Source organism: Lucilia cuprina, chromosome 4, assembly GCF_022045245.1.
Source record: "Lucilia cuprina isolate Lc7/37 chromosome 4, ASM2204524v1, whole genome shotgun sequence".
Classification (NCBI taxonomy): domain Eukaryota; kingdom Metazoa; phylum Arthropoda; class Insecta; order Diptera; family Calliphoridae; genus Lucilia; species Lucilia cuprina.
The window spans coordinates 2,003,137-2,023,415 of record NC_060952.1 but is presented as its reverse complement, the minus strand read 5'-3'; the positions used below and the strand labels follow the sequence as shown (position 1 = coordinate 2,023,415).

At 30.6% G+C, this 20,279-nt stretch overlaps 1 protein-coding gene and 1 long non-coding RNA gene across 4 annotated transcripts in view; one reads left to right on the top strand and one right to left on the bottom strand.

Annotated features, from left to right (window-relative positions):
- Window positions 1–20,279, bottom strand: part of LOC111690485 (M-phase inducer phosphatase) — a 163,463-nt gene that overhangs the window by 46,178 nt on the left and 97,006 nt on the right. The gene's annotated exons all lie outside the window — the stretch shown is intronic.
- On the top strand, window positions 1,554–3,492 carry LOC124419480. Of its 2 annotated transcripts, none has more exons than XR_006940631.1 (3): window positions 1,554–1,738; window positions 3,091–3,241; window positions 3,351–3,492. It is a non-coding gene; the product is annotated as an uncharacterized LOC124419480 (long non-coding RNA). The 2 variants fall into 2 exon arrangements; XR_006940630.1 differs by lacking the exon at window positions 1,554–1,738 and adding an exon at window positions 2,673–2,783.

Sequence of the window (20,279 nt, the reverse complement as noted above, 5' to 3'; positions counted from 1 at the left end):
TTTTTTATTGTGAAAACAAAAAAATTAAATAGATTCAATAAATTAAATCGCATGGATCATCAAGAAAAAGTTGTGGACTTGTATGTAAATTAATAAAATACCCCGTCATGTCATTTTGTTATCGAAGAACATCTTCTTTTATTTAACAAACTACCACGAAACGATTGTACAGTGCGGAACAAAACTAGGAAACCATGTTTTGAAATATTATTTTCAATTACTGTAATGTTCCAAATTAAGATTTCCTTTAATATTTTGATGTAAAATTGGAAAAAAGCCCTCTTTTCAAGAACATCAAGTTATGGTTTCAATAAGCTGAGAAAGTTATTCATGGATAAAAGCAACGCCCGGTCCAAATTTTACGATTAGTTTTGTTGGATACTATATAATATAAAGGTGCTTATAATATAAAGGTGCTTCAGGAATACACTTTAAATATATTTAAATATGTTGATACAGCAATTGTAACAAAACGTCGTAAAAGTTTGTTTTATAAACACAGGAATTCTATTTGGCTTTAGTCCTTATGTAAGTCCATCTTTTACATATGATTTTAATCTTCATTAAACTAGTTTTTATAAGATTCCAATTCCATAATGAATGGTTCTATTATTGGCTTTACAAGCACCATAACACCTATTGTAAACAATTAGGAGTATACCACTCTCTCAGAGACGGTCGAGGTCGAGTTTAGAAATTTCAGAAATATCGATTTATAATATCCCAAATATAGATCAACCTTCCAAAATTCACTTTTAACATTAGATTTTTGAGTGTTGCCTCCTTCCTTTCGTCCAATTATGACCAACACTGTAACTAACCATAGACAATTCGCTCATTTAAATAGATTTATAAGTTTGGTTTGATGTCATTTGTCAATTTCTCTTAATTGTTGTTTGACCAAATTGAAAACAGTAAAAAAAATATATTCTTTTAACTGTAAAGGGTTTTTGATTAATTAATATAAAAATAAGAAAAACGGGAGTGTTTGTAAGAAAATGAATTTATGTATATATGTCTTGTTGTGTGTGACATATTATGTAAAACATTTCATACAAATTCATACTTGCTCTTATTTAAAGATCATATGTTTTGATGTTTGATCTGTTTAAGTTCAGCTTATTATTTGTATCATCAGAGTGTATCTGTGTTTAAATTCCCACGCCAATACTTGTTTGTGTTAAAGAATAAAGAAAACAAAAAATACATACATTCATAAAAACTCTACAACAACTATAATAAAAGAAATGAATTTTAATAAAAACTTATGGATATTGTGCTTCGAATGAACTGTAACAACTACAAAGATTGAATGGAGCAAAATATATTCAAACAAACATTTATATTTGGGATACAACAGAGAGTATTCTTGCAAATAAATAAATATATATGTATATATATGTATGTATGTATTTAGTATATTTAATATTCTGCGTAAATGATAAATAACAATTTCACACTAACACGCGAAGTTGTTGTGTGTGCAGATCAGTTCGGTTGGCGGCCGTCTGATCTTGTTCGAATGAAATAGTGTTGTGTAGTTTTCAGATCGATTCAGTTCTTATGTTGTTGTTTTTCTTGTCTGTTGTACCATAGTTTTGTTGAAGTTGCTGTTATTTGTTTGCCTGCCTTCTTGTCTGTCCGTTTGTTTATTTGTTGGTGTATTTAAATTTTTTGTATCCAAAAAAAATGTTCAGTATTTGCTCTGCCTTTGTTATTTTCTACTCTTAATATTTATGTATGTGTGTTCACTGTTTTCAATTTTGCGTTTTATTTAAATTTATATTACGACAGGATTTGCATCTTGAAAAGAATATTGTTTTTTGATGGAATAACTTTTCCATCAACATATGATATTGGCTTTAACATTTTCCGAACACCCGATCCCAGATTTACAAAAGCGTTTCCATGAGATTTTGTAGACAATGCTTACCAAAGTTAAAACGCATGTAATTGAGTATTTATGTTTATTTTAAATATTTTAGGTTTTCGAGAGTATATAACAGTTGAATATTAAAAAAAAAACGCTGTGTTAGCAGTACTTTGGATGATATTAATGATGTTACTGCTGTTGTTGTTGCTGCCCTACATGTTGAGTTGGGATGTCTTGTTAAAATAATAAATAAATATTGTATAATTTGCAAAAATATTTATAAAAATATATACAAAATTCCTCAAATAATCTTAAAAATATATATAAAGATCTTTCTACAATGATCTTGTAAAAATAAAGAGAGTAACAAACAGATGAGAGAAGAAAAACTGAATAAAGATAAAAACTTTGCAATTTTTTTATTCGTCTTCTCTTTTTGAAACTCATCACCTTGGCGTATGAGCAATAAACTAAACAAGAAATATAATTGAAAATATAACATCCAGTTAATTAATTTGTTTAAATCACACGTTTCACATTCGCATTTTACTTAATGACACTATATGGTTATTTCAGTTTTTTATTTTCAAACTGGCATGTAAAATATATACTTGGAGGGAAAGAAGATTTCATTGGGATCTTCAAACAAGATACACTCATTTAATTTAAACTCTAAAGCATTTTATTTAAAGGCATATCGTATAGATATGTTTCTGCTTTTAAGTGCAACAGAGGAAGAGGAATCTTTTTGTTTTATTTTTTATTGTGTGCATCATCAGGTTGCATCTTAATAACCAATTAACAAATTATGATTGTAAGAGTGAACAAAACAGTAACATTAAAAATAACTACACCAACATCAATATTAACAACTACAACAACAATAATACTAAATACATATTAATAAAAGGTAAACTGTCAGTCAGTCCGTCTGTCTCTTTTGTCTTCAACATGGTTATGATTTTACGGCGCTTAAAGTATGCAATTATTAATTTTTTTGTCTTCAGTCATTTGTTCGCCTCCAATGAAGTGTTGTTGGTAATAATTGGAATAAAACTCAAGAGCGAATATTTGGCACAGACGATTTTTCATTTCCCTTCGATAAGAAGTCACAGATTTATAACGAATACGAAAATTTTATTTGTTGTAAAAACTTTATTTTTCTTGTGGCAACCAAATGTTAAAATTAGTATTTTTGGTATTTATTCTTTTTGTAGAAGGAAAAATTCATATATTTTGAATAACATGTTACAAAACACATGACGAATCCATTACTTATCCCTTTTCTGTAAGCATCGTGAATAAACAAGGAATGCTAAGAAAATAAAAGGACATAAATGCATTTAATAAAGAAGAAATATTAAAAGAGTGAGCACATAAAATATTTATAACTTCCAGCAATACAGATTTTTAAATGTTCTTTTCATCTCATTTTTTCTTTTCTGTTTAACCATCATCGACTCCCTAAAATGATCAGAGAGTAAGAGCCTACTAAGAAGGAGGTAATGAAGCGAATACAACATTTTACTAAGTTGAAAATCTTAATGTCTACTTTAATCAATGGCACACAACAAAATAACCATTTACTTTTTGGCAACTCTTCTTATTTTATACCGCCAAAAAATAAAAACCCATGTTATATGGGTCTGGAAATCATTTATGATGTGTTTTTTTTTTTGTTTTTTTGTAAGATTTTATTATGTTCTCTAATAACCAACCATTCAGTATTATGAGCTTGATACCTGGGTAAGGGTTGACCGGCAAATCAGTGTTGTTAAACTTAAAATCTGTGTATTAAAATAAATAAAAATGAAATTATGTAGGGAAGGGGAATGTATACTAAGAGTAAACATTGACAAACCTTCATTCGGAACGAAATGCAAAAGCAAGTGCATGTCCCATTTCAGGGACTGTAAAAAGTAGGGAATATTCTAAACTCCACCAGTAAAAAATATCTTCTGCTCATTTGCCTAAATTCCTTTGAAATACATTGCTCGAAAGCAAGTCGCTCAAAACGATCTGGAACATTCCATTCGAATGGCAGATTCTCAGTAACTTCTTCAGATTTTCTCTAAAAAATCATAAAGATCCGTATATTCTCAGATCATTTTAGTAAAAATGGAACCTAGAAGTGACATTGAAAGAATGAATTAAATTTAATTAACTCCTTCTACTAAGAATACATTCCCTCAGAACATCATTTGTATTCAGTCGGGTACTTGAATTATAAAACCGCCAACTTATCGCCGGAGAGTGAGAGAAAGGGGAAAAAGGTATATGAGAGAATGATGGTTCGTTTTTAAGCGAAGAAATACCATGTAGTTGTTTAGTAGGTAGGATGGTCGGTTGGTTGGCCGCCGGTTTATGGTCTGGCTGGACGGTTGATTTAGATTGTTTTTGGGTTGTTGCCGTTTATTTATGTAGATGTCCCTTGGAATGCAGAAATGCAAGTTTTTGTTTTTTGCATCGTTTGTAATTTTGGCAAATTCCCAGGAAAGTATTATAAATTCATTTGTGTGCAAACGAAATAACTACCCAACGAAAAAAACTCCCAAAATAAAACAATACGAATCAGTTGATTATTAGGAACGGATGTTTAAGAGAGGCAGACAAGAATTTGAATGATTACATTTGTGAGCAAGGTAGAGAGGTGTTTGGCCTAAAGGATTTTCAAACTTAAAAATAAACTAAAAGATGTATGGAAAAAGCCGCCTTTCACAGACAGAAGACATTTAACATAAACTTAAAATCATTATAGTAAATGATTTTAACATTAAACGAATAAATGTTAAAACAGTTTACAAAACCAGGCAGAAGAAATCAGACTTAAAGAGAGTGTGAACACATAAGCAAATGCTGTGATTTGAGAGTCTCTAAATAACTAAATGAGAGATGAGTACTAAAGATCGCAATGTTGAAATACAGGTTTCCATATGATGAGAAGTAAACAAAAATTTTGGCGCCAAAATTTCTGCAGGTTACTTATCACCAACCAAAATTAAAAACCCCCCAGCCGCAATCCCTTGTTCGTTGAGGATACTGAGAAAAGAAGGCATGAAAAAAGAAAAAAAAACGATAAAAACAATCACAGACAACCAACACAAATAAGTGGGTAGAAATATTTAGTGTGTGGAAAAATACAAGTTCAAGCATTTTATGTGTGGGGCCGCAAAGAAATGTATGTGGAATAAAGTGGTTTTTGAAAAAGGGAGGGAATTGAAATAAATTAAAAGAAAGTTAAGTCTGTGTTGAGGCAATTCCCACGCATGTAATCCTTAAATGAAATTGGCACTTTTCAATAAGGTGTGGTCCAGTTTTAATAAAATATAACACATGTTTTTCATATTATTCTATTGTATGAAAAACGGAAGCTATTAGGAACAATAAGAACAAGATGATACCCAATCAATTACTCTGTTGATTAAGTTATAAAACAAGATATAGTTGTAATTGTTAAAAAAATCAATACAGAAATTAAGGACACTAATCCCCACAAAATGAACCGCAAAAAATCCCTTAAAACAATATTGCTCTATAATATATGTTGCAAACTACTTTTACGAAATCCTTGTGTTTTGTTTTTTTTAAGAGATTTTTTTGATGGAAAAATAACACATCAAATGAGGCCACACAAGTGCAAGCAAATATTCCCACTTTCAACATAAAGGAACAGACAAACTGCAGTTGCACTTGTTAATTTTATGAATGAATTTGTTGTTTGTGTATTTCTTAAAAATGTAACTGAATGAGAGGAAAGAATTCATAATCCGTAAAATTACAGGTAACTTCCTGTGCGCAAAAAAAGTGTATATTTGTTGTTGTTCCTGCAATTTGTGCAATAATTTTGGCCAAATCAAGGAAAGTACACAAACAGAGCAAAATAAATTAAAATGTCCAGACAGAAATAAGAAAACAATCTTAAAAAGCATAAATCCTTGTTATTCTTTCATCAACAATCACAGTGATACAAACTAATAACAATGAATGTTATCGATCATACAAGTATCTTATTGAGATGTTTCTTGACGAAGACCTACAGCTGACCGTGCGAACTGAATTTATCAATCATACAACGATATAACGATTCTATCATCACATTATACGCTTCATTATAATTGTGGATAAGACCGTAGAGAAGATTAGAAATAGTTATGTTATTGTTGCATTTTGCGCAGAGTTGCACTATTATTAGGATTTGTATGTTATTTTTTTTGAGAATCTCTTATCATTTGGTAGTGAAACGCGATAAAAAAAGAACCATAGGGGCTAATATCGTTCTTTAAGGATATAGGATATTATTAAGTATGTACTATTTATTGGTTAAACATAAATTTTGGGAAATAACGGCAGTGAATTGTTATATTTAGTGGGGAGGGTATATTGGATTTGTGCTGATGTTTGTAACGCACAATAAGTATACCAATCAGCTCAAAATCATTTTCTGAGTCGGTTTAGCTATGTCCGTCTTGTAATTGTAATCAAACTACAGGCCGCAATTTCGAAGACAATTAATAATTTGGTATATGATCTTCTATTGTCCAAGAACGAAGCCCATTGAAAATGGTTAATATCGGTTTATTAATTCACCAAGCCCCCATACAACTGAACCCCCGGATAGGGCTTGTAAACCTTGTAATCAAACTACAGATCGCGATTTTGTATAATTTCGCCTAGCTCTCATACAACTGCACCCGCCGAATGGGGCTTGGTCGACAAAAAGCTGCAAAAACAAGTTCTACTAGCCTTGATGAACCTCATAAACTCTTTAAAAAGTCCCCTTGAAATTTGACTTAAATGTCCATTTTTAATTACAGCAATAAATAGCTTAAGTATATATGAGACAATGTACAATACAACTTAAATGTTTTATTATAAAAACTTAATCACATTTTACTTTTTGTAACAGGTGTAGGGTATAATATGGTAGTATGTATATCAACAAAAAGTTTTATAAAACATGTACTTGTTAATACCGAATTCCTGACCGAATTACTGACGTTGTGAAGCAAGTTATAGAAATTAAAGTTATTTTCTGAGGAATTCCTTATAAGGTAATAAAAGAAAATAATGAAAACAGATTTTGATGCTTGTTTCAAATGTCATTGCAGTGGTTAGGGTTTAAGCTAGATCATACGCTGGATGAAATTGGGAACTCATATTGTTGTTATTTATGAGTTCATTTTGCTGATCTAGGGTCTTCAAAAAAATTATTTTAATATACGGACGGAAATTGCTACCTCGTCTTCGTTATTTAAAGGGAAGGCAAGAGGAAGGAAGATAAGTAAGAGTATAAAAAGTAAACTTTTTAGTGATCCGTCAATAGGTATTTTCTTAAAGAAATCTTTTAAGTAGAGACGATTTCAACTCCATTTTTAATTATCGCCACGAAAAGATTATAATGTATCTATATTAGACCGACTCACAATAATTGTTGCTTGAGTTACCCTTCTCAAAATATTCCCTGTAAAAAATATGATGTTTACCAAAATAATTTGGTTTTAGTGTTGCCCGTTCTTGAGCCGGACAGTTTACAAAAAAAATATACTATGGGGGGCACGATTTTTCATGTTCAATTCAATATTTTACCCAATTCAAAAAATCTTTGTTTTGTTTTATGGTTGTTCCCAAAATATTGTTAGTCCATCGATGGCCGTTCCAGTTATTTTTATAACCACCATAAAATTTTTTTTGTATTGAAAATGGGCAATATCGGTCCACGTTTTCAGATAGCCCCCATACAAGTGGCCCCGCGAATAGCAGCTTTAACAGTCATGACTTCCCATATAAGGTCCCCTTTATGGGACCAGTAACGCTCATTACTGGCTTAGAAATACTAGTATATAGATGAAATTCGACATAAGTAAGCTTCATACGAGTCAAAATCTATCTAAAAAATTTTATGAGGATCGGTCCATGATTGACCCTACCCCCTATAAGGTCCCGTTCATAAAATGACTGCAACGCTCATTAATGACTTAAAAACAAATAAAAAATATATATAAAAAAAATTATTCCATAATATATTTTTTTTAACTTTATCCAGCTCATCGCTAGACTTAAAATATTTTGGAAGTTATCATAAAACAAATCAAGATATATTTTGATAGGGCTAACAAAAATACGTTTTGGCTTTCCATACAGTGTGATTAATACATGTGAGATTGTTAAGACATTTGAAAATTATAGATGTTTGGTTTAGAATACAAATTTGATTTCGATGACACTATTACACAGGTGTTACTTTAACACTTTATTCTATGAAAGTGACAAATAATTTGGGTTTTGTGGTTAATTTTCATTTACATCCGGAAATGGCAAATATACAAGAGTTAGCATTTTATCTCTTTTCTACGAAAAAATAACCTTAAATATCCTTTTAAAGATTCTGTCGCATATTTTTACACAAGTATGAGAATTTCTTAAACGCATTTTGCATTTTTAATTACTTTATTTAAAAACTACTTTTAAAGTGCAATTTAAAGGACTCGAATTACAAAATATTACTATTAACCATCTGTACACATTATTTAAAGTTTTTAAAAAGTGTATCTGTAAAATTATGCAATATATTCGAATTTCTTAGAATTATTTGGGTTTGAAAACAACCTTTTGAATTATTAATTCAAAAGGTTATACTTTTGCCTAAACAAAACTGGTAATTATCTAACGAAACAATGCAATACAAAAAATGTAATTTTCTCTTTATTATACGGCTGAATTGATTTTCAACAAAAAATAAGTGCTAAAATTTCTAACATAAAATGTGTTTTGAATTATTAAATAATAAAAAAAATTAACACTGAAACGTATCCAAAAATAAGTATTAACTGTAAATAAGCAATATTTCTGGAATTCTTAGAAATACAACCTGTTATATTTGTTTAAATATGTCTGTCTGTCAGTGCTGAGTCCTTTGAGGTAAGACAAGTGACAAATCCTCTTAAACCAATTTAATATGAAAATGTCAAATTATATGATTATTTGACTTTTATAGAGTTTATTTTTCTTCTTGGTTTGGAAATTTATTATAAAAAAATAATAAAAAGAAGCAATTTATTACATATTGTATATAGAATTTTGTTTTACCAAATTTTACAATTTTCTCAAGAACTAAAAAAGGAAACACAAAAAGTCGAAAATAATGAAAACTAATGCAAGTCCTACTGTGATTGTTGCCATAAAAAAGCGTGTTGTATATAAAATTAATTATTTTAGTATACGAGAGTACGAGAATACAATAAGTATTTGTGTTAAGACAACACAAATATTTACCTTCGATCTTAAAAATATTCGACATTTCACACGAATGTGTTTTGCTGCTGCCATTTTTTCCTGCCTCAAATGAGGACGACGAAGGCGATGATGATCATCATGATCATGATGAGATGGTGATGTCAAAGGAGAGAAATATAAAAATTATTTTTAAAAGACGGGCCAACAAGTAGTACCTACACTAACAATGTTTTAGGATACTTGTTGCAATATCAACAAAAAGAAAAAACAGTAAAAACAACACAGACAGTCTAAAGAATGAAAAAAATAAATAAAATAAAAACACAAACACTAACTATAAAAATTATGATGGAATTCTTGGAAATGCATTAAACCCAACCAACTTAAGATTGAGAAAGAAAACACAACGATCAGAGCTGAGCTGAACTGAACTGAGAAGAGCAACAAATCACTGAACTTTGCCGCTTTTTTTCCTCACAAAATTTGGGATAATAGAGGATTTTTGACTTTAAATTTGTCTTCAGTTTTGAAGATTTAAAACAATTTTTATTTTTAACCAAATAGAGATAAACTCACACAAACACATTTATAATAAAAGCCGGGTAATGTTATTTTCCCAACACGTCTTTGGAAAAATTTATTTAGTTTCTTCTGTCGTCTAGTGTTTTTATTCACGTTAGATCCCTTTTCGTATTGCAATTGGAGGTTATGTAGGGAACAACAATAACAAGTGTCTACTGATTAAGGAATTTAATATTTGTTGTTACATTATTTACTTGTTTTTTTTTTTTTGGCCGTGAGAAGGACACTTGCTGCGATAAAAAATTGAAAGACACAAAAAGAACTAATTTTTAATTCTGTGAAAATTACAACAAATTCTCGTTGCTCTGATTTCATTTTTATTACGGTGTTTTTCGAGTTTTTTGTTATTGTTTCTCATTTTAAAGTTTTAAATATATTTTTCCGTCCATTCGATACGATAATTGACAGCGGTTTTAAATGCTTGAAGTCGACAATAATGGCACCATTTAAAATGTATTTTATGGTCTTCGATTGCTTTTAGACATTCAAATTGTTTTTGTTTTTTTGAAATCTTTCGTAGTCTGTGAAGTTCAGACAAATTCATTGACTGAATTATTAGTTACTTTTTTGTATTTTGGTTCAGTTGGATTTTGTAACGAGAGCGAGAGATGTTCGTTCTAAAGGATTTAAAGCCTGTTTCGTTTAATGTTTGGGTTTTGGGTCACACACGTGAATTGTGTTAATGTGATAACAACTGTCATTTTATCATGCTTTTTCTGAAATATTTTTCTTTTTCAGACGTCGGCATTGTTTTTATTCTTTACCGAGGCGGGCCACTTTTTGTTTTACATATTTTCTTGTGTAATTTAGGCCTTGAATGGCTTTTTTCCACCATGATATACAAAACCTTTTAGTTTTAATGTCTTGTAAAGATTAGAGAGTAAAAGAAGTTGGTGGGGGTAAATTGTTGCATGGATGCTGTCCAAGCTGTGATGTACGTTGTTTTGGATGATTATAATATGCCGATGATTAACATCAATATCATCATCCACATCACACCACACTTAGTAACATGTTAAAGTCCATTAAAATACCATTAACTTGACTTCTTACTTACATTGTATAGTTTTTTGTTCTCTCACTTTTCTTTTTCTCTCTTTGTCTTTGACTTTAACTGCAACTTTTTAACTTTAAACTTCAAACACGCAATTCATTCACAAATTTATAAAATCAAAATTGTTATGTATACTTATACTTTAGTAGGCTTTCCATCCTACTCAAGTATAAATTTCAATTCCATCTTAACCATAAACCACACACACACATCACAATTCAACAACATCCCATCAATACAGATCCTTCAAAACAAAATAACTACAAAAAATTATATAAGAGAAGCGAAAGAAGGGAGCAGACCAGATCAGGAGAACAAACTAAAGTTGACTTAAAATATGGTTATTTAACCACAAATATTGGTTAGCCCAAAGAAACCTTTTGAAAGCACCGAAATTCTTGTCATTTAAGTTGCACTTGGATTCGAAAAATACCTAAAAGAAAAAGTCTCACGTTTGTAATCTGCATACTCACTGACAGATTGTCATTTGTCACCTCATTGTATGTGGTTAACAAAAACAAAACGACAAAAGAGTAACATAATAAAAACAGTATGTAAATTTAACAACTTTAAATTTAAAATTCTCATTAAAACCGAAGATGTGCAAAAAACTTAAAACCAGAAAAATGTTTATAATCTGTAAAAAAATTTAACGACGAACCACACCCATCTCTGTATTTTAGTAATTTCCACTGGTTTCAAAGTCACGGTCAAAAAAGATCTTTATTTAATCGTGGTTCGTGAACAACAAATTTCATTCATTAAGAGGATACTTTTTCATTGGATTTTAAGAAAAAATATATATGAGAATATTTGGCAAAACAAGTCTGTTATTCTCAAACGCGTTTTGGGGGATTTATTGACTCGTAAACGCCTTATTTTGTTTTTTCTTTCCAACACAGGGATACTAAACATTTTCTAAGGTAGATTTTCTGCTACACCTTGAGAATCACTGCATTGATTTCTTCAAGTTTTTCTGAAAATCCATTTCGTAAATTCTTTTTAAAATTCCACAAATATTTAAATATTTCTATCACCATTTAAGAATCCCTGTGTTGCAGTAATGATAACAGTTGATGAAGTTTTTGTCCAAGATTTGTGTATACAAATATGTTTTTTTTGCTTTCATTAGATCGTTTATCTTAACGTTGTTTGCATGATAATCACTTTTAAGAATTTTTTAAAGAAAAACTTTAGAATTAAACAAAATTCCTTTTTTTCGGCTTTCGGTCTTGAAAAGTATGAACTTTTATTTCGTGTTGCTGTTTTTTAGATGACTTTATATTTTTATTTTCTTGCATTACTCTTTGGAAAGATCTTCTTAATTTTATGCTGCTTTAGACACCGTGTGTGGTTCCAATGATTATCCAGGCGTCCTTTGCTTTTTATGCCCTTATGGGCAAAAAAAAAAAGATTGCATACAAAAGTTTGTCTGTCCTTTTAGTGTGGAGGATGGGGTTCCATAAATATCACAATTATCTTTAAAGATTTTTAGTGTGTGGTAATAAAGCAATTTAGGAACGAAAAAAAATATTTATAGAATACTTATTGAAGAATATACATATATATTTTGTAATTTAAGAGAAAAAGTAAATTAGTCAATATAATGGCACCAATCACATTTGGCAAATGTATACAAGCCAGCAACATATTGTTCAAAGGACTAGAAGAAAAGTTTAATAAAGCATGCAACATTGTTGCAATAATGATGTGAGAATATAATTAAATGTGAAATTACAACAAGGAATCTTATCAGATGCCAAACAAAAGAAATTCGTTTTTCATCAAAATTTCTAGAGATCTTTATTAAAAATAATTTCACACAGAGTTAAGTTCAATCGAAAAAAAACTCAAATGCAGTAATGGGCTTTCTCTTTTAGTTTCTTCTTAACAAATTTGAAATAACTTTAATTAGTAGAAACAATCCTTATGCAATTTGAATGGTATTCTTAAAATATAACACTTTTATTGCTTGACGGACCCTTGAGGAGTTAATTTTACCTTATGCATTTTGCTCTCAAAAGGTTCTTATATAAGGTCAAGGTAAAAAAGGCTATTGTTTTATAATTCTAGTCCATGAATTTTCAGAACGATAAGAAAAGATGACTTTTCTCATATTAAATGATAAAACATTCAGAGAGATATCAATTACATGATTTTGAAGCTAAAATGAAGTAATGCACGTGGATTTTTTGTAGATTTCTCAAGAAAGTAACGAACATTATTAAATGATAAATTATTATTGCTTAAAGGGTCTCGTTTCCATTTCACATTTTTTTGTTATTCCCAACATTAAGCCTTACGTCCTTCCTACTTAATATCTTAGAATGGAAGGTCGATAGCATGATTTGAAGCAGTACAACAGACCTTAAATATTGGCGATCGGTGGAAACAAATTTAAAAGAAGTTTTAAACCTAAAGACCCCAAGGGAGAAAGGACTGTCTGATATGCAGACGAAGTCGTAATACTTCTAAGGGGAAATAATAAAAAGTTACTAGTGTAGAAGCGCTAGAGGGGCTATGGATATGGTATTGAGCTGTAATCAGGACACGTCATCAGTGTTTATTATACACAGTCATCGTACATGGCCGATACAAAGTATGTCGGAAATTTTAAAACACTGATGTCTGATAGAATGTTTTGGTCAAGCAGAACATTAGAGCAAATTCCCGTAGGAATCCCAAATATAGAAACACCTATACCACCGTTAACCTAGTCTGAGGAATAACGGAATAAATATGGCTCTCATAGGGTATAACTAATTTATCGACAGCCAGAAAGCAATTATTGCGATATCACGTGATAAAGTTACATCTAAGACCGCATTGGATTGTAAGACATCTATAACGTAATACTTTTCCAGAAGTAAGGGGAGGCAACGAAAGAGTGCCGAAATTAGATCCAAATATTTTGGGATACATCATTAATTCAGATACATTCTCGTATCAACCTACTCCAGTTATTAATTTCTTACTTTTTGAAAAGAAAGTAGCTCGGCATTGAAAATTATTATTACAAATATCTTCTGGTGGAGTAAAAAAATAACGAAATAGTAAAAAAAGTTGCTTGCTTTGAGTATTAAATTTTTCCAAGCGTTTCTTAATACCATGGGAAATACATATATACCATTAGTTGCTTATCCATTTCTTAGTTTTAAGAAAACTGCACAACCTTATCTTTGACTTTGGGTTAAAAGATTTTTGTTCCATATAGCCCGCACCTACTTAAGATAAGACGATGATGACAGACGACATCCTAGAGTGCTGGATCAATAAGAAAGAGTAGGCGTTGTTTTGAGCACGGGTTCATTTAATTTTTTCTAACAACAACAATTTGCATAGATTTTCTTTAAGAATCTTTAAACAAACCGAGAAAAAAGTCCTTTGCATACATTTCGAATCATGTGTTTAATGAAAAACAAAAATTTTAAAGTGTGGGAACCAAAATCGTAGTTGTACCATTCCTTAAAACATGTAGGATATTAAATAATGTGAAAAATAAACACGACAGGACATCTTAAAGAAAACAAAATAAAAAGAAACTAAAAAAAGTGCAATGCAGTCAGAGTTGGTCGATCGGTTGGTGCACAAGCCAGACACAGGTTGTGAACGTGAAGAGCATGAGTTATAACCATGTGCCAACAACAAAACACACGAGTTGTTGTTGAGCCTGAGCCATAAAGACATGAGACGATTGAGAACGTACGAAAACAAATTCTTAAGACTTTTTTTGGAAAAAAGGGATCGTGTTGAGCCGGTATACATACATGCATGTGCAAGTGGCTAAGACTAAGAAAAAATAAAACAACAAATTATTATTTGTATAAGAAATTAAATACAAATATGAAAATATATGAGATTTTAAATTTTCTTTTTTTAATTTTCTTTTTAACACAATTCAAGTGTTGCTGGCTCAACATGGAAAAAATCGTGGGAAGATATTTTGCTTTCATTTCTGAGTTGACAATGAACCTTTCTTTAATAATGCTCAAGTGTTGTCATCTTATATGAGGCCTGTATTTTCCAATTGTTGAAAATAACAAAACGAACATAAAACCAAACTATTAATAATTCTTTTGGTCATATTAAATGATTCCTTCTAACTTCTTTTTTAGGGGATTTATGTTAAACAATACATAGACACTTTTTTAAAAATTTCCATATTAGAATAATGTAAATTTGTCTTTAACAATTTCAAACAACAAAAATGGTTTGTGTTAATTTGTAATCTGTTTATCAATTTGAAAATGTATAGTAAATGGTAATTATCTCGAATTTTCCTGAATTTTCATTTATCTGTATACATTAATTTCATTCGATGTCTATGACTGATTATGGAGGTCTTTAACACGAGCGAATCTACCCACCATTATTTTATGTTATTGCACTGGCATTGTTGTTGTTTCTGCTGCTGTTTTCTTGTTGTTTATAATAATGTGTCAAAAAAAATACGTTACTTTTGCCACTTTCTTGAGCCATTCCAAAATACATAAAAACACTCATACGTATGCTTTATTCAGACATACACACATAAACATTTATGTTTATTTTTTGTTCTATACATTCAGCATAATTTAATTAGAGGCACTAATATCTTAAAAACAAACGCTATGTTACTTATTTATTACAAACTAATTATGCGAGTAGTCGAAATTAATGAAGAGGAATTTAAGAAATATGGTGGTTCCATTAAATAAACAGTCACAATCGGATGGACGATTCATAATAACATGAATAATAACTTATTGTGATACCTATCTTGAAGAAATAAATTAGATTGAAGGAATATGCGAAAATCCCTTCTTGAACTAGTACGGTATATGTAGTTCGAAATCGTTTAAAATATTTATTAATATTCTGGTGATGAAACACTAACTGCAGAAATCGGGCCAGCCGATTGCCCAACACAATTGAAGGGATCTTTGAGCGAAAAACACCGAGCAATTATGGACTAACACTAGCCAACAAGATAAATGTTTCGGCTCTCGATAAGCTAACGACTAATTGTGAAAAAACCATAACCTAGGAAAATGCTTTTTCCGCTATTTTCGACTTACTATGGCTTAAGGGATAAGATTAGTTAGGGAATACAATCCAGAGAAATAAATGCTGATTTCGGCTATGGTGTATGAATAGGTTAAGGATAAAAAGAAGATCTGTTGACATTAGTAACTGCAAGTCACAAGTTATATGAAGACGAGGTGAAGATGACAATATAAATTTCTCTAGAGGATTTCTTTTAACGGCTGAACATTTTTTCAATAATTAGAAAATGGTGATATAAATTAAAACAACTTTTTATGCTTTTATTCAAATTTTAAAGAGTGTAAAAAGTACGTTACGGTTTAATAGAAAATAATAACATCCTAAAGATTTTCAAGGAATAGTATCAGAGCAGCCACACACAATGAGCTGCAGTCACTGCTCATTGCAATAAAATACTATATACATATGTATGTATTTATATAAGGAGGGGTGCATAGCAGCGTGTGTGTTTTTTTTCTTCACAATTAACGAAATATTCTAAGAGCTCAACATTAAACGCGGCGCAAATTTATTTATAAAATTTTCCTCCCTCTGAAATTATGTATTTTGTTGAGCTCATGATGAGCCCACATATACCACCGCTACCATCATTACCAAGCTCAACTAATTTTTAAAAATAAAAAAAACAACGAAAATAAAGTACACGTATGTATGATACCCACAGCAAAACTAACAAAAAATTAAATAAAACAAAAACACGACGCTTTAAGTATCAACATTAAGAAATAGCAGCAGAACTCTATTGAAAATCATATGAACATGCATTTGTAACGGACGACTTTGGCGGCTCAACGCTCAACGAGCACAGACAGACAGACGGACAGACAGACAGACATAAAATTTATTGTAAAAATCTAAAGAATATGTGAGTATGTGTATTTAATAGTTTTCTTTTTCTCCTGCATTATTTTTATATATTTAATAGACAACACACACACACACCAACTAACACTGGCAGCTCAATTTATCGTTGATTCTATGTTTTCTTGCCTCATGTTCCTATAAAATTTATATAAAAAATTCCAGATTCAGAATTACTTGCTTTGCGGTGCGCGTAAGTGTGTGTAACTATCTGTGTGTCAGCTCATAATTGCTGTAGTGGTGGTTGTTGAAAGTACGTGTACATGCAAACAAAAATATCAGAAAAAGAAAAAAGCATAAACTTTTGTAACGGACAAAATTTCTTTTCGTTTATTTTTCTGTTTTGTTTTTCCTCCTCTCAAGCCTCACACTGTCAAACTGTGTGCATTAGTTGAATAAAAAAAGTTCTTTAAAAACACAAACAAAAACAATAAAATAAACAAAAACTCAACATTCAAAAATATTTCTTTGCGCCTTGTCTGTTTTTTTTTTTAACTTTAACCTCTTCTTTTTCTACGAGTATGTACTAAATATTCTGTTTCCTTTCGAATGTTCATGGTAAATGCATCTACTCGTATAAACAAACATATAGTATTGTTATTGTAGGTTATACATAATTCGATCGTATGTGTGGCTGGCTCAACATGAATATGTGATTTTTCTCAAAAAAGTAAGAGACGTCTTATCCAACTCAATATATAACTACGATTTAGTGGGTCAATTCAAAATTTCTATTCCTTTCGAAAATATGTTGCAACAAATGTTGCACTTTTAAGGAATAAATAAACTTGATAGGTTGCAAACCGGCTATGCCTTTTCGTGCTGGCAGTATTTCGTATTCGAAAAATTTTTAAGATTCTGAGAACTTACATTCAGCAAACCAGTAAGAAAATATGCTGAGTTTGTGATTTTAGGTTTCCTTTGATTCAGTTAATTTCTGTAAGCCTTTACACATGTGATGTAATGAAGGCATTCGAACGATTGCTGCAATTTGTTTGTTATTGAAAATTAACAGTATTGGTCGAAATTGTCACCAATATTGGTCGGTATTTATACAAGTGTCCCGCTGCAATACAGTTTAAGCAGACATAACTCTGTTTTCAAAGTACGAATATAGCGACAAAATTAAACATAAATAAGTTTCATATGACTAAAAATCTACCTGTCTAATTTTATGAGGATTGGTCTATAACTGAACCTAACCCCCATATATGGTCCCAATCAGAAATTTACTTTATCATTACTCTTTACTGGCACATTAACGCTAATTACTGTCTAAAAAACAATATAGGTCGATGTTTTCACTTAATCACTAACCTAGTGGTTGCCCGGAATAATTGACTTAAGCCCTACTCTAGATATCACCCTGATGTTTATAGAATAGCATGCCTTTTTTCGACACACAATTTTATGGTGGGCATAGACGAATATTTTGGATATTGGAATCAAGATAAAATATCTTAATTAATAAAAACATATAACTTCGCTTTATACTTATTAAGCTTTCACTAGTATTGAATGAATTTAGTTGTTGTAGAGCAGATAATGTCAATTTAGGTTACGGATAACAGAAAGTTTTGTTATTTCTTTCTGGAAGTGTGTTTTATGTATCTGTTGATTTATAATTAAAGTAGTAGCTAAAACCATGAATCCTCTTCTTCAAACATTTCTAAATACAACTACCGACTTAATGTTTCATTATTTAGGTTTGTTAGTTCTATATCACCGATTCTTTGCACTATAATTGTTTATACTTATGAATGTACGACTTGGAACAAAAAATAAGTAACGGCCGTTACTTTTTCTTTGGTTTTGCCACTTGGTTTGGTATGGTTTCTCCTCATGCTTTTGAGCATTTGTATGACAAGTTTCTATCGGCGCCCGCGCTTTTTTTACTCCTCTCTTACTCCATGGCTCTCCCTGCGTAGTGTATAATAAATAAGACTTCTTATCAAAGTTAGTTTTATGTAAAAATCTCTACCAGCCAGTAAAACCAGTATGATTTTATTTTTTTTTCTCTCTCTTTTGTAGACGGGCTCAATATCACAAAAACTCACAAGAATAAAAGACGTTATTGAGCTCATTTATGCTCAATAAATGTTATTATTTGTTTGAGACTTTAGTAAATACATACATAATATTTTGTTGTTTTTCTTTTTTAAATTTATCAATTGTTTAGCATTTAATAAATTCAACTATGGATGTGGGTTCATTACACTGTAATTTAGTAATGTTTATGAAAAGGAAATATTTCTTTCTCATTAGGGAACCATGAGAAAATTTTAATATTTATTTCAGATTAATTGATGTAATTAAATAATCATACATTGCAAAAGATATTACAATATTTGTCTTAATTTTAAAATTAATATTTACTATAAATGGAAAATGTTGAAATCTTTTTGAACTTCTACTTAAATATCCTTTATTATCCTGTTTCAAATTAACTTCTATCCATTGGACTATAAAAACGTATACATGGAGGTCTTCACTTTTTTCAAATCATTAATTTGGAAGAGGGGGAAGATACAACATTCCCATGACATTGTTATAATACCAGTCATGTTATTTAGGAACCATTTAGGGCAGTTCAGTTAAACCCACAATATATCTGCCAGAAAAACACATAGAATTTTATTTATTTATTGCTGTAATGGCAAATAGATTCTTTTATTATTTTCAATTTTATTACACATTTGATTTGGTCTTGCTCTAAATACGACTAAGATCATGGCAAACTAAGCGTGAGATCAGCACACGGATGGCAGGTAATCATTGTCATTAAAAAGAACAACAATTGCATATACAGGGATTTTGATCATTTAGTATTTTCTATTGAGAGCATAGCATGAGAAAAATTGCAGGTGAAATGAGAAACGAAATAAAATAAAATGATGGCGCAATATTTACAAAGTGGTTTATAAGCACTTGATGATGTGGCTTATTGTTTGACTTTATTGTTCTAATAATACTGCACAATGGCTCAACAATTACAATAAAAATTGTTATTGTTGAGCCATCTTCAGTTCACTGTATGACCAACTACTGACTTTTCATCTAATTCTATGGGCTCAATGCTCAAAACACACACTTGCACTCTCTTGTACACACTGACTCTGATTTTTTCCCATCGCCTGGGAAAAGGAAACTGAAACACCAGCTGATTGCCTAAAAAAATTCCCATCGATTTGGTTGCTCAAAGTGTTGGACATTGTTGTTGCAGTTCCATATTGAGCCACCAGTTGAACCAAACATTCAAACAGTTAAATCTATAGACATAACAGGACAGGCGTACGGACAGACAGGTTCTGTTAACTAAACAACAACTACGGTACTGGAGAAGAAATACTTGGTGTAGATTAGTGCAAAGAAATATCTTCTCAGGATGCATTTTGTTGTTGGCTCAAGGAATCTTTTCTTGTTTGAGTCTATGACTTGTCCTTACGAAGAAAACTGATATGTTTGTCAACCTGACGAACGGAACGAAAGAATGTATAAAATCCTAAATAATAAACCGTATAAGTGGCTTGGGCAAATATTAAATGACTTTTTGTGCAGTGACATTTTTGTTGTTTTTCCATCTTTGGCAGGTCTCTACTTACAAATGCACAACAGTTCTGACAAAAACAA